The sequence below is a fragment of the Acomys minous genome, assembly GCF_964271855.1.
Source record: "Acomys minous genome assembly, chromosome: 10".
Taxonomy (NCBI): domain Eukaryota; kingdom Metazoa; phylum Chordata; class Mammalia; order Rodentia; family Muridae; genus Acomys; species Acomys minous.
The window spans coordinates 5013914-5028658 of NC_140491.1; the positions used below are offsets into that span (position 1 = coordinate 5013914).

The 14745-nt window shown below is 46.3% G+C and overlaps 1 pseudogene across 1 annotated transcript in view; it reads left to right on the forward strand.

The window, feature by feature from the left end:
* LOC311606498 (small ribosomal subunit protein uS5-like) overlaps positions 1–7569 on the forward strand; it is a 55313-nt pseudogene extending 47744 nt beyond the window's left edge. The window contains exon 3 of the transcript in view: positions 6895–7569. The product of the transcript in view is annotated as a small ribosomal subunit protein uS5-like (transcript). The remainder of the gene's footprint in view (positions 1–6894) is intronic.
* The last annotated feature ends 7176 nt before the right edge of the window (positions 7570–14745 follow it).

Sequence of the window (14745 nt, forward strand, 5' to 3'; positions counted from 1 at the left end):
CCACGTTCTAGATTTGATTCCTACACCACGTAAACTAGATATGGTAGTGTGTGCCTGTAACTCCAGCACTTAGGAGGTAGAGGCGGGAGGACAAGGAAATCAGGGGAAATACTTAGTTATGTATCAACTTTGAGGGCCAACCTGGCCCACATGAGAACCTGCCTTTAAAAAAAAATCTGGGACTACTTAGACAATTTTATGCTGTATGCTTTATTTCTTTGGCACAGTGTTAGGCCTAAACTATAAATAAACCCAGCATTAGAGGTCAGGCCGCCTGGCTCTCTGTCCAGGAGGAACCACCCACTTAAACAAAGCTGAAGCGCTCACTGTGTGATGGAGAAGATAAGGATGGCACCGGCCGTTGTCAAGGTTACCAAGGTTACCATCTTCGGTCTTAGCTTTGGAAAGTACCAAGCACTGTGATAACTTAAAAGCGTCGGGAGCTTAATTTCTAGGTCAAAAGAAGACATACTGTGCTCTCTGAACTTAGGATAATCAAGAATATTTTCCTCATAGAGGAAGAAAACCATGTAATCAGTCCAGTAATTGTGAGCAATTAATTAGCCTTCAGCAGGCTTTGACGTTGTCCTAGGAGGTACATCAAACAGCTTTAAGGACTATACAAGCTGTAATTTCTAGCAAGGTCTAACTGGAACAGAACCAAAAAAATGTTCTGTCTGCAGAGAGTTTTGCATTTTGACTGACTGCTGCCTTAGTAATAATAATAATAATAATAATAATAATAATAATAATAATAATAATAATAATAAAAATAAAAAAAGAGGTTGATTTCAGTTCACTTCCTTTCGGCCAATGCTGTTGGGAGATGGAGGTAAAATGGGACAGGGCCAAAGAGACAGTCAAAAAAGACCCAGAGAAAAACTTCACAGCTTCCTCAGTGTGGGTGAGGAGTGGCTCAAAGTGAGCCAAGGCTCAGGCACTCAGCTGCCTCTGTCTCTGAATGGATACAAGAAGGATGGAGAAGATGGATCAAGCTCCGTGCTTATCACATGCATCTCTGAAGGACCATATGCCCTGACAGAGGTCTTCAGGATCCGGCCTCTTGTTTTACAGATGGGAGAAAGAGCAGCAGGCAGGAAAAGCTTGTGCTGGAACTGCTGCTGCCTGCCAGGCCTTGCAGTCCTGGACTGTGTTAGAACCCCGAAGGGACCAGATGCCTCCTCCCTCTCTCCCTCCCTCCCTTCCTCTCTCTCTCCCTCTGCCCATTCCTTACTGAGAGGAGATCCTGTCTATTTGGCAGCATTTCCTCTGCCAAGGAAACAGTCTATAAAATGATTGTTTTTTTTTTTAAAGTGCGTTGTACAGTTTCAAAACCAAGTTTAAGAAAATTGTCCAAAGTTCTGTGCACAGTTCTGTAAAACTGAGATGTTAGGAGAAATAATTGTAAGAGAACATTTGGTGTTTTAGAACAAAAGAAGAGGGTCATTTTGCTGCAGTTAAAATAGTTTTTTTTTTAATTCTTTGTTAATTTTCCCTAAATTCAAGTACATCTATTATGCATTTAACAGGCAAAGGTCAGATCCCATTATAGAGAACACCAAGAGATTTATAGACATTTCTTAAACTTAGGAAAAGTATACAATTACTTGAAATATGAGTGTTAGAGGATCTGGGATGGAAATATTCCTTTACCTTTATTCAATAAATATTTCCTAAATAGCAGCTGTATGCCAGGCACAGTTCTGGGTCTTGCCGGGGAGGGCACTAATGAGGACGGCTAAAGCCCTGCAGAGGACCATCCATTCTAAGTAAATAAGCAAGTGTCAGGTGCACAAGTGGCAAAATGAGGGGCTGTGGGGGATGGCAGAGTTTGGTGACATTGGATGGACGGACCAGGGAGTGATGGTGGCACGGGTCATGCTTAAGCGTTAAGGAGTGAGGAGGAATCCGTAGAAGGAATAAAGTGCAGGGGGCACACCATGTTGCTTGAAGTGAGTCTACCTCTGTGAACAAGAGACATCCGTATATTCCTCATACAAAGCTGCCTTCTTGGGGCAGTCGATGAAAAGTAGAGATTTGGAGAACAGTGGCCATAGTGGAGAGTGCAGGGAAGAACCGAGGGACTGCAGGTTAAAAGCTTTAAATGACAGCATCTCAGTGATCTCTGATGAGTTTTCTACTTAATCAGAGTTGTGGTTTTTGTTTTTTACATTGGCGTGGTTGGTGCTTTGTACAGATAACCCATTGTTTGGAATTGGGGAGGGCAGTCGTGCACACCGGGACATGTTTTACAGAAACCCTTGCCATGTCTCAAGTTGGGACCAGTAAGATTTTCTCATTTATATAACAGCCTAAGATACTGCCACATTCTCTGGGGTAGGGGGAACAAAGTCACCTGAAGTTTAGAATCGTTATTTCAAACACCAGTGGGCAAAGTGTCATCCTTACCGAGGACTTGTCATCACAGGACAGGGAATGGGTTTAATCAACATTTATTTCTACTCTGATAGAAAGGAAGCTAGGCATGTCTAGTAGCAAGGTACCAAGAGCTTTTTGTGGACGTTCGGACCCTGTTATCTTCGGCTTCATCTTCAAGGTTTCAGTTACCCTTGGTCAACCTTGATCTGAAGATGCTAAGTTGACAATTCTAGAAGTAAGCAACTTGTAGATCTAAAATTGTGTGCCATTCTGAGCAAAAAGGAACACATCTGATGGTTGCTGTGTCCCACCAAGGATTGGGATTGTCTCTTTCCCAGTATATCCAAACACCACTGTCACCTGCCCGTTAGTCATCTTAAAGCCATCTCAATTACAGGACGGGCTGTCATGATGCTGCAGAGCTGTGTGTTCTATTCAGCAACAGCCTCAGAGCACACAGACAGTGGTAGTGGGACGACAGGCCAGAGAGAAGCTGCAGAGGTTCTCCTTGAGGCGAAAAGGCAGAAGGTCCCTGCTTCCTGAGGAAAGACAAGACGCTACTGTATGCGGAAGTTCCTGAGATCTGTAATAAGGGAGCCTCCAGTCATGAGAAGTGCAAAAGCTACCCCAACAGAGCGTGGGAAGTGCTTAGTCATTCACCTCGCTTCATCCCACCACTCAGGCGTCAGTCATATCATTGCAAGAACAGTGAGTACAACGCAGGAAGATGTGCTCAGAGCGAGGCTATATTCAGAGCTGTTATTACAGTATGTTGTCAAGATGATTCCATCCTATTATTAGCTGATCTGACTGTGCCTCACTTATTAATGAGGCGCATACACAGAAGAATGTAATATGTTCAGCGTTTGTTACTATGCAAACACTCAGGCATCCGCTCAGAGCCTGGGGCAACTGAGGCTTTGGAGTGAATGACGTGCCAAGCGAACAGCAGAGCCAGGACTTGAACCCAGGTTTGCCTGGCTCCAAAGATCAACATTTCTTCTGGCCCGCGTTGCCCAACATTGTAGATGTGATCGTACGTGGCTATTAAGATTAAATTTTAAATGAATTAGAATTTTAAAAAGCAATCATACACGCTACATTCCAACCATTCATCTGTGATGTGTGACTGACTAGTGACCAGTGTCTTAGACATGCATATGTAGCACATTTTCGTCCTCCTAGGAGGTTCTTTTGGGCAGAACCGCTGTGGACCAGTTGGCTCAGAAGGAGGTGGAGGTGTGAGATGAGCGAGTGGGCAGTCTTCATCAACCTAAGCTGCTGCTCTTTGCAGCCAGAGGCAGTTCTGTCATCCGCCCCTCCGGAAGGCTTACACGGTCGGCCTGGGATGCCCCGCTTCTGTACGGAAATGCTTGCGAGAGGCAGCAATGAGGTTGGTGTTATGGATTTTGCTTTTGTTTGCAGAAAAGGTTCTTAATGGCAAGAGACAGGCCTGGCTGCAAGTCACCGGGGAGGTGTCTATTTTTAGATCTATGTGGGCAGACTATGGCACCAAGCATTTCTTGATCTTGTGAGCATGAGAAAAAGAAGGAAGGAAACACATTGGCCTTATTGAGTTCAAGCAGAAAATTGATGTCAGAATCACTTCCCATATATATATATATGCATGCCTGCCTGAGCATCCCTATAGATTGTAAGATAGAAGCTCAGTGCAGCATGGTACAGCAGAGTATAGTCCCCTAAATGCTACTCATCCTGGCAAAATTACGGTCCAAGAGTTGGAGACAGAGCACAGTGACTGACAGACTGGCATCGCAGAGCTCAGTGTCTTACTTCAAACTGGCCCCAGAAAGCTTTTTGTAATTCCTTTCATCCACTTAGCTACATTTCAGTCTTTTTTCAGGAGGACAGTACTTCAATCTGCCACACAGATTCATATTGTTTTTAACAGAGCAGAGCTTGGCCCTTTTAAGGACTGTTCCAGCACCAGCACCACCAAGATGATGAACTCAGTGTGGAACCGAGGCAGGAGATAACCATTTTGGGGTTTTGCTTTGCAGCAGTGGTACCCCCCTGCCCCAGGTGTCCCAATGGGCAGACTATTCCAGGGTCACACAGTAGGACAGTTTACATGAGAGAGTCATTTGCTTTACTAAATCAATTTAAATCACACAGAAAAAAAGGAATAATATTTACATAGGAGAGACAATGTCGGGGGGGGGGCGGGGGCAGGGCAGTCTTCTGCGTGCCACTGAGCCGAGCTCTGCCTCTCCACGCATGCCTCCTCTCCGACCGTTCTCTCTTTTGTACATCAGCTTCCTCTCCTACCTGAGTGCTTATGAAGACCACTGAGCCAGGAGGTTCGGTCCTTGGGAGGTGCCTGGTGCCAACACAAGTGCTGGCTTAGGCCTGCTGGATGGTGACGAGGAGGGTGGGGGTGTGCACCAGAGCACAGCTTCTTAGCAACTCTGGGTGACAGCTATAGCTGGGAAGCAGAGAGAATAAGGACGCCCTTTCTGTTGCTGCCTCAGCTAGAGGGCAGGGCTCTCAGTGGGCGACTGAGGCAGGGATGCCGGTCTTGGAGGATGCTTGGATGGCGGTGGCCTGGCTCCTGCTTCCGTCATCTCTGCCTGTAAACACATCCTCATTTGTCCCATCTGCTTCATCTTCTTTTCTGCTCTTCTTTCTAGTTCCCTAAAAGATTACCAGCTGCCGATAAACAACACGCCTCACTTCTTAACAAACGTTGGCTACATCTTCTAAGCTATCAGCTTACTCTAGTCATTTCTCATCAGAAGGCAATATTGTATGGCCTCAACGCAGCAAACACATGTCATACCTCTCTCTTAAAAAAAAATAACATCTCCCAATTCATTTTCAAGTATATTTATAAAGTTTAGTGTGGTACTCTTCCTCTTGCTTTCTTCCACCCTCCCTCCCCCTGAGCCAAAACTCACCTTCACCTCACTATTGCTGCCTAGGCTAATCTGGAATTGTCAATCTTCTTGACTTGGCCTCCTAAGTTAAAGTACTAAACAGTTTAATGTGTACTTGTCCAGAATGGTAGATTTGTGACGTCTCAGAGTTGTAGCTCCTTGTCTAGTGTCACTTTAGAGCTAGAAGGGACCTCAGAAGTCATTCGATTAGCCCACAAGGGAAACTGAGGCCCCGAAACACTACACACTTTGTACTTGGTCATGTAGTGAGCTAGCTGTCTGAAATAGGGAGGCAGGACCACTTGGACACAATATGCAATAGCCCCGGGAAGGCTCCCCAACGTTGGTTGTTCAAACATTAAAGTTGCTGTCAATCCCTTGGTAGTTATTTGCCTCCTAAAAGCAGATGGGAACATGGGGTTCAGCCCTCTTCTATGTAGCACCTCTGTTCTTTGACTAAAACCATCTATTTCAATATTTTAGTTCAACTTGACCAACTCCCCAGGAATATCTCACTGAACTTGTAACAACAAAGCTGATCTTCAGAGAATATGGGCAAAGACAAAGCCAGTGATAATTTCATACTGTATTATTTTCACAGGAAGAAATGTTCATAAAACACACCACAGAATCCAGTGCCCATGGCAGGATCTCTCAGACTCCTGAAACCAGAAGCTCTTTTGTATTTCTGTCCCAAGGGGGAGATGTGTTTGTTGATGGAGAGACCCTTTCACGAGAGGCAGGACGACATGAATTACAGCTGTGGTTCTCAACCTTCCCAGTGCTGTGGCCCTTTAATATAGTTCCTCATGTTGTGGTGACCCTCAACCATAAATTTACTTTTGTTCCTTCTTTGTAACTGTCATTTTGCTACGTTATGCATCGCAATGTAAATATCTGTGTTTCCCAATGGTCTTAGGTGACCCCTGTGAAAGGGTCACTTGACCCTCCCCCTCAAAGAGGTTGCCACCCACAGGTTGAGAAATACTGGATCAAAGGGTTACCTGTAGAAGCAAGAGGACCCGGAATTGTGACTCCCCCACATGTACCTCAGTCACTTGCTCTATGGCTTGCTTTTCTGGCTGATAAGATGGGGACAAGAGCAGCATCAGTTTCAAGAGTGCTTTTCCCAAGGTGTCAGGTGAAGTAGAGCATCCGGATTAACTAAGTCTGCTTAACTTGGTGCTTGAGTTGCATGGCTCAGGAAATGGCAGCTCTCACTCTCCTTGCTTCCCTCCAGACTTGGATGGAACAAGAAAAGATGTGCTGACACTGAAGCTGAGGGAAATATCCCAGCTGCTGTTTTTCCAGGGCGTCAGCTACATGGAGTGGCTCTAGCTTGGTCAGCAATATGTGTTTGCCCAAACTATCCTGGCGTTAGTGCCAGGAGTCCTGTGTTTGAGGAAACCCTCAGTCCCAGCAAAGCAGGACTTTGCCCAGGGAGGGGACAGGGTAGCAAGGCCATAGCTGTAGTGAGAAGTGAAGGGACATTGGTTAAAAATACTGTCTGGCTTCTTCTTTCTCGGGAAACAACGCCGGTGCAGCGGGAGGGCCCGGAGGACGCGGGGGGGGGGGGGGGGGGTGGTGGCCAAATTCGGCAGGCAGCCAGCGGCCTTAGGGGCCGGGCCACGGGGCTCGTGGAGGAAAAGCCGAAGACAAGGAGTGGATCCCCGTCACCAAGCAGGGCCGCCTGGTTAAGGATATGAAGATCAAGTCCTTGGAGATTTATCTGTTCTCCCTGCCCATTAAGGAGTCCGAGATTATTGACTTTTTCCTGGGCGCATCCCTAAAGGATGAGGTTCTCAAGATCATGCCAGTGCAGAAGCAGACACCAAGTCCAAGGCTTTTGTCGCTATTGGGGACTACAACGGTCACGTTGATCTTGGTGTTAAGTGCTCCAAGGAGGTAGCCACTGCTATCCGAGGGGCCATCATCTTGGCCACGCTTTCCATCGTCCCTGTGCGGAGAGGCTACTGGGGGAAAAAGATTGGCAAGCCACACACTATTCCATGCAAGGTGACAGGCCGCTGTGGCTCTGTTTTGGTGCGTCTCATCCCTGCCCCCAGAGGCACTGGCATTGTCTCAGCTCCTGTGCCCAAGAAGCTACTGATGATGGCCGGTATTGATGACTGCTACACATCAGCCAGGGGCTGTACTGCCACCCTGGGCAACTTTGCCAAGGCCACTTCTGATGCCATTTCCAAGACCTACAGCTACCTGACACCTGACCTCTGGAAAGAAACTGTGTTCACCAAGTCTCCTTATCAGGAATTCACTGATCATCTTGTGAAAACCCACACCAGAGTGTCTGTTTAGAGGACCCAGGCTTCAGCTGTGGCTACCACATAAGGTTTTTACAAGAAAAATAAAGTGGATTAGTTCTGTTAAAAAAATAAAAATAAAAATACTGTCTGTTCTGATCTTTCGCAACATGGTTTTCCTTTATCCTAACAATCATTAGACTCCTCTTCAGCTGATGCAGCAACAGAAATAACAAAGGTAATGGCATAGATAATTAGGGATTACAGAGAAAGAAGTCAAGCTTTATTTTAACCTAAGGTCACACAACTCTTAAGTACAGGCTCAGGATTCCAACTCACGGCCCCTCTGCCCATGAAATCCAAATTCTTTCGAGGATACTGGGATAGTCAACCTTGATTGCCAACTTGATAGGATTTGGAATTAACTAAGAGATACCTCTCTGGGTGGGTCTGCGGGGCTAGAAAGGATTAACTGGAGAAGCCCCTGCCTTGGTGTGAGTGGGACCTTCTCCTGGGTTGCCCAGATAGAAAGAGATCTGAGGAGAAACGAATGTCCTTTGCCTACCTGCCTGCCTGCCGAGCAAGGGCATCAGGTGCTGCTGCTGCTGCCATCCTCCACTGATAGACTTCAGCTTTGCCATGGCCCGGCGTGGCCTGGGGACCAGCAGCTCGCCAGGAATCCTCTGGATCTTCAGCACAAGGCTGGGACTGCTGAGGCCTTTGGCTTCATAGACTGAAGAGCTACTGGCTTCTCAGCCTCTGGACTGTGCAGGTGGCCATGACAGGAGGCATAGACTCTGACATTAAGCCAAGCCAACAAACTCCTTGTCCTTTTATGCATTGGCTATCATCTATCTATCTATCTATCTATCTATCTATCTATCTATCATCTACCCATCTATAGATAGGATTGCTACGTAGTCCTGGCTAATCCTCCTGGCTCTGTCTTTGCCTCCTGAGTGCTAATTAAAGCCATGAACCACCATGTCTTTAATAGTAAATAGTACACACACACACACACACACACACACACACACACACACACACACAGAGTTCCTTTTAAAAACCCTGTCATATGTAGATAACATTATAGCCTGGTTGCATACAATTCTATTTACTGTTTTTTAGTGCATCCGTGGCTGACATTCCTGGAACTTACTTCTGGAATCCTGTGGCCTCAAAGTAATGCAGGAGCACATGAGACACAGACTGTTCTGTTTTGGATCTGATAATAATGAGCTGCCTGCAAAGATGTGCACTGACTTAGGGTCGTTGTATATCCTGCTTAGACATACCGGGCAGACTATAAGGTAGCTCGTGGCAGCCATGCTGGCTCCTCTCCTACTCTTGATTGGGCAGCCTGCCTTGCTACACCATTCAAGGCTGAGTTGATGCAGGTACCCTATAGCTTGTGCTGCCAACCCCTTCTTTCATAGATCCCCCACTTCCATTCACTGACCCCAGCCCCCCAACCACCAAGGCTGTGCAGTGAGGATGGGGCTTCAGGCCAGAAGGTCAGCCAGAGGGCCAAGGCTGACTCCCCTATCTGCACTCACCATAGCAAGAACAAGGCATAGTCACCTTGCCCAGCAGCTGGACCCAGCCAGTGAGGACAGCCTCTACTTTGCTCCACAAGACAACACAATCTACAATCCGTCGGGACGCCCTTATCACTGCGAAGTCTGTCTTTTATGTTGAGGAAAACATTGCACAGCTATGATGGTTTTAAAAGTCCAAAAAACTTGAGTGCCCCACTTCTAACGGGTAGAATTTCATTCCCTCCATTTGTGTATGAGGTGGGTATAGTGTTTTGTTGTTGTTGTTTGTTTGTTTGCTTGCTTCTGGCTTTTCTACACAGAGTTTCAATGTGTAGCCTTGGTTGTCCTAGAACTCACTCTACTAAACAGTCTGGCCTTGAACTCACAGAGGTCTATGTGCCTCTGCCTCCCAAGTGCTGGGATTAAAGGTGTGCGCCACCACCACCAAGCTATGGCTTACTTCTCTTTTATTTATTGATTTTTAAAAATACGTTTTGTTTTTTACGTATACATTTATATTATTACACACACACATAATACACACACACACACACACACACACACACACACACACACACATACACTAAACTACCCATATCAAGAAGAACCATGACACAATCAAGAATTATATAAATGTTACATTCTTAGTGTTTGTGTGGCTTACTCCTGAACAAGAAAGATGAGAGCAGTAATAGCGTGTGTCTTTGGAGGTTAAATAGAGGGTGCAGGCAGCCGCCTCGCCCTATTAGCTCTTTCTCACTGGGAATCCAGCTGTCATGTCAGGAGGACACGTAAGCAGACCCTGGAGAACTCACGTGGCAAGAGGGATGAAAGAAACAAGTCAGGCGTTTGGCCTGAATAGTGGAAGCATTGACTCTTACCTGAGCTCTCAAAATAACTCAAGTGGTTCGGCCACTTTGTCTTTGGAAGACTTATTTTCTCCTGCGATGGTATTCTCTGAACCTGGTTTTTCTTTCGTTGTCATTGGCAGACCATTTTTGGTCTCCTTCACTGGTATGTTTTGTCCACTCGCTTTTTGGGTTTGGGGAATCAGGGCTTGATTTGGGGCTCCTTGTGTGTAGTGGATATAGATATTTTTTTTTGTTTTGTTTATCCTAAGTGTTGGGTGAGGAACGGACTTGTGAGAGATCAGGTGATGTTTATCCACTAGAAGATGAACCACCTCGTGCAGGGAGCTTGGTTTTTGCCAGCTGAAACACATCATAGCACAGACTCTCAGAGGAGATATGTATAAATGAGACCAAAACAGGAGGCCCAGGCTTTTTGGGTCTTGGTATTGTTTGGCTGTTCATCGTTCCACTTCGAGATGATCCTAGAGAGACATGCACCAAAGAGCACTTTGGGGCTCCAGGTTCTGGCTGCTGTTCTGGGTTCCAGCAAAAACTATGGTTGAACTGCTGGTCTGCTGAAATCCTGCTGACTATGCCAGAGGAATGGCTCCCAGGAACTGAGTCTAAAAAGGTCTACTTCTCCTGTTCCCACTAACCTCTTTTCTCTCCTATCTAAGGTAGGTGGGTTGGAAGGGAGGTATGAGCATTAAATAACCTCAAATAAAGTAGGTTCGGGAAAGGCTGACGCTTACACTTATGTTTTTGGTTTATAGTTTCCCACCAAGTTCTTCTGCAGAGACTCACATGGCATCGGTTGACTTACACATTTCTTTCTTTAGCTCTCCCTTTCCACTGGGCTCTGGATTTATTGCGTATCTGACATGTCCGTGTCTCCTGTGTGTTCTCATTTGTGTCAGACGTTGGTGGGGTCATGGGAGAAGCTGAGTTAGGCTGGCCTGTTGGCCATAGGGTCTTAACTCTCTCCCACTGGCCTCAGGAAAGGGAGGGCGGGTCTGAGAAGGACTGTTCCAGTTTTTTAACTCAGAAGCTGCAGGTTGTGTGGGACCCGGACTTGTAAGTTATACCTGTCCCTTGAGTTGCATTCTGTCTATCGAGGTTAGTCCCACGGCCACGAAGAGTCAAGGGGAAGGCGCGCCGTTCCTCTTTGCTTTTGTTCTTATGTAAGCACGTTTTGTGTGGTGGCTGAACTCTCTTCATAACTCCTTTCCTTTACTCTCTGTTCCATTTTACTCCCTCTTGTGTCCCTGGACAAGGAAATGCCCTGTTGGCTGAAGGTGTGGGTGGGGAGCTGGAAGGTAAGAAGACATCTCTGCATCCTTTCCCCTTTTAGTATCTGGGATAGAGAAGCCACTCCGTCAGTGCAGGTCCCCAGGTGACTGGTAAACAGGAGCCACTCATTTGCACACTGCTTTAATAAACACACTTGATTGTGTTTGAGTCATTATAAATTGTGCGAGTGGCTTCTGGTTACTTCAACTATGTTACTTAAGCTTTTTTGTGTTCTTCAAGACTCTTCAGGTGATTTTTAATATTGCTCTGCTGGCTATGGAGGAGAAATAGGCACAACGCTATACCCTGGGACATTTTCTGGATTGAGATGGTGCCTCCTCTCCGCTAAGTGCAGTGGTACACAACTTTGATTTCAACACACAGGAGGCAGAGGCAGGCTGATCTCTGAGTTCAAGGCCAGCCTGGTCTACCTAGAGTTCTTAGGCCGGCCAGGGTTACATAGTGAGATGCTGTCTGAAAAAGAAAGGTGGGGTGGGGAGGAGAAAAGTGACGGTGTCTGCAGTTTCCTTTGACTTTCCTGAAGTCAGGCGTTAGCTTATAAGCCATCCTGGGTGTGCAAAAGAAGTCTCCTGGGCCCCATCCTGCTCTCTGCACTGGACAGGCCACAAACATCTGGACACATATTTGACAAAAACACCCTTTGAGGCTTCTGTTAAAGCATTCCTTGGCATTACTGGACAAAGTTAACTGAGCCATGGCCTTACACAGCCTGGAAACTACGGACCCTGGGGTTGCTGGGACAGTCCCAGGAATTATCAGTGCAGCCTTGAGTTCGTTCCAGTGACTGTGTTAACCAGATAATTTAAATACTCCACTGAAAGTTTTTAAGAAATTATTTCTAAAAGGGGTCAAAAACATGTGACTTGTTGGTGTATGGAGCACAATTGAGCCTTTTATTCTTTACTGCATCAGTCAGCAATGTAGTGATAGATTTATATATTTCAATGAAATAGTAATGTATCAAGAGCCAGTGAAATGCAGAGGACAATGTTCTTTGCTCTGTACTTTCTATATAAAAATTCCAACTTACTTGGGATTCAGATAACTACCCGTCAAAGGCTTTCTGTTTCTTTGTCTGCTGGCCTATTACTTTCTCCCATCGGAATTCATTGATGCTTTTATTTTATTATTTTATTTTATTTTTTGGGTTTTTCGAGACAGGGTTTCTCTGTGTAGCCTTGGCTGTCCTGGACTCACTTTGTAGACCAGGCTGGCCTCGAACTCACAGTGATCCGCCTGCCTCTGCTTCCCAAGTGCTGGGATTAAAGGCGTGCACCACCACGCTGGGCCAGTGATGCTTTTCAGTTAGCACTTCCCACTGCTGAACAAAGCCAGAACCCTTGTTTTCTTGACTGAGATTCACATCAAGGGATGAAGAGAGAGGGTGTGTGGCAGTGGGGACTTTGCTTTTGTGGCATTGCTTTGCCTGTGGGCAGCTCTCCTGGTGTCTCCTGTTTCCTCACTGAGTTCCAGGTGGGCAAGATTGATGCTGCTTTGGTGTTAGTACCTGAGCCAAAAATCTTGCCTGGTAATTGCTTCATGATTCGCCTCTGTAGAAATGTGCAGGTCTGTGTGTTAGTGGCTGGGCAGCTCAGTGGTAGGAGGAACTTAGCATGAGTAAGATCTTGGGGTCAGTCCCCAGCACTAAACAAACAATATGGAAGAGAAATGTGTGCATTCTACGGCTTTCTATAGCGAGACATAAAAAGATCATTATGAATTCAGGCAGACATGGAATATCACTGTACTACAAAATACTGTATTTCAGAGAACTCAGAGTTCGATTGTTGGGGGTGGGGAGATGATTTCATGACCTCTCCTGGGTGTAGCTGACAGGGTGATGCCTCGCCTGGAGGAGGCAGGCTGAGTGCAAGGGCCCGGCGACTCTGAGGGGCACACTTGTACCTTGAAGTTTTAAGCGGTCCCAAGGTTCAGGCAGAGAGAGGATTTTTTCCCCTCTCCAAGGGAATAGTGGTACATAGCTCAGACATTGACTTTGGGGAGACACAGGGAGGTGAACGAGAAAGTAGAGCCGTAGTTGGCTGTAGAAAGCTAATTCAAGATCACACAGAGCCCAGTCAAAATGACGAATAATTCTGGGGGTGTTATTACCCACCTGTAGGATTTATTTTTTTTCCTCCCAACTTCCCACTTTTCTGTTTTTCACACATGTTTTAATAATGAGCATGCACTCCTTTTATAATAAAAAAAATCCAATTAACTTAATTAGAAAAAAATTACCCACCAGGTGACGGGAGGTATCACATTAATTTATCACAGAGCGCTACGGTCTGGCCCACGGTCTCGGCCCATGTGCAGAGTTCCCGCTGTGTTTGCTAAGGCTGACTTGGGGTACAGTGTTGAGGTGGGTGTAGGAAAGGAGGAAGGTGGCGGGAAGAGAAGGGAAAAGATTGTTTCCCTGAACACATGTTGGGAAGAGAGGCCTCGCTAAGCTCCCATCCGCACCAGTTGGTTTTTGGTGATTGCAAGAGGAGAGCGAATGAAGGGTGCTCTCTGTTGGGAGACTGGGTGTCACACCATATCTGTCTTAACATTTGGAAATCTGGGTTTGGCCTATTTGGGAGCCTGGGTCCTACAAGCAAGGCCAGAGGATGGAACGGCCAGTCCCACCTCCTCCTGCCTGGGGTCATGTCCTGTCTGCCACCAAGCGCCTTTCTGTGGGGGCTCAGTGGGTTTATCAGCTGTAGTACCGACTGAAAGTTTGCAAACCCCCACCAGTCTTTCTCTGGCTTTCTTAGCGTTAGCACTTAGGTGCCTTAAATGAAAACGCACAATGTGGGTGCCTTCTCCAGGTGAGTGAAATCGTTAAATTTACTTTCTTCTATGGGATCCCATGTCGTGCAATTGGCAACTGTTGCACGTCCATAACTATAAACAAGTAAATAAATACACCACTCGAACCCCGCCTCCCGGTTCTCTGCAGTGCAGCGTAATTGCAGGATCCTTAGATCAGAGCTCAGGTGATGGAACGGGAGAGTACTCACAGTTCAGAGGAGGAGGTAAAGTGGGAAGTGTTAACACAGTAAGAGCGTGCTCCACACCCAGGCCTCGGCAGGGTTAGTGCGCCCCACCTTCCTGATGGGCATCCACTATTGATTAACTCGGGTTGTTCACCGGTCAGCTGTAGCCTTTTCCCGTTTCTGACTCTGGTGTTTAAAGGTGAAATGGGCTCTTTTGTTATCCTTTCAGAAGAACTATTTGCACATTTTGGTTTAGCAAAGAGCAGTTCATGCTTTTACACCCTACTGGCCTAAAAAAAAAATTCTACATGGGATATGCAAGGAAAACCAGTTAAACTTTCAGACAGCACAAAAATCTCAATAATTAGCAGACTTTGCTCGTCTTTTTTTTTTCCTCTGATGGCTACATTTAGTATGAACTAAGTCGCGGCTCCGCACATCTTCCTGCTGTACCAATCAATTGCCCTCAGAGCCGTGAGCCCCCTGGCATTTCTTACTCAGCTTCGTAGGCATTCTAATCTGGAATG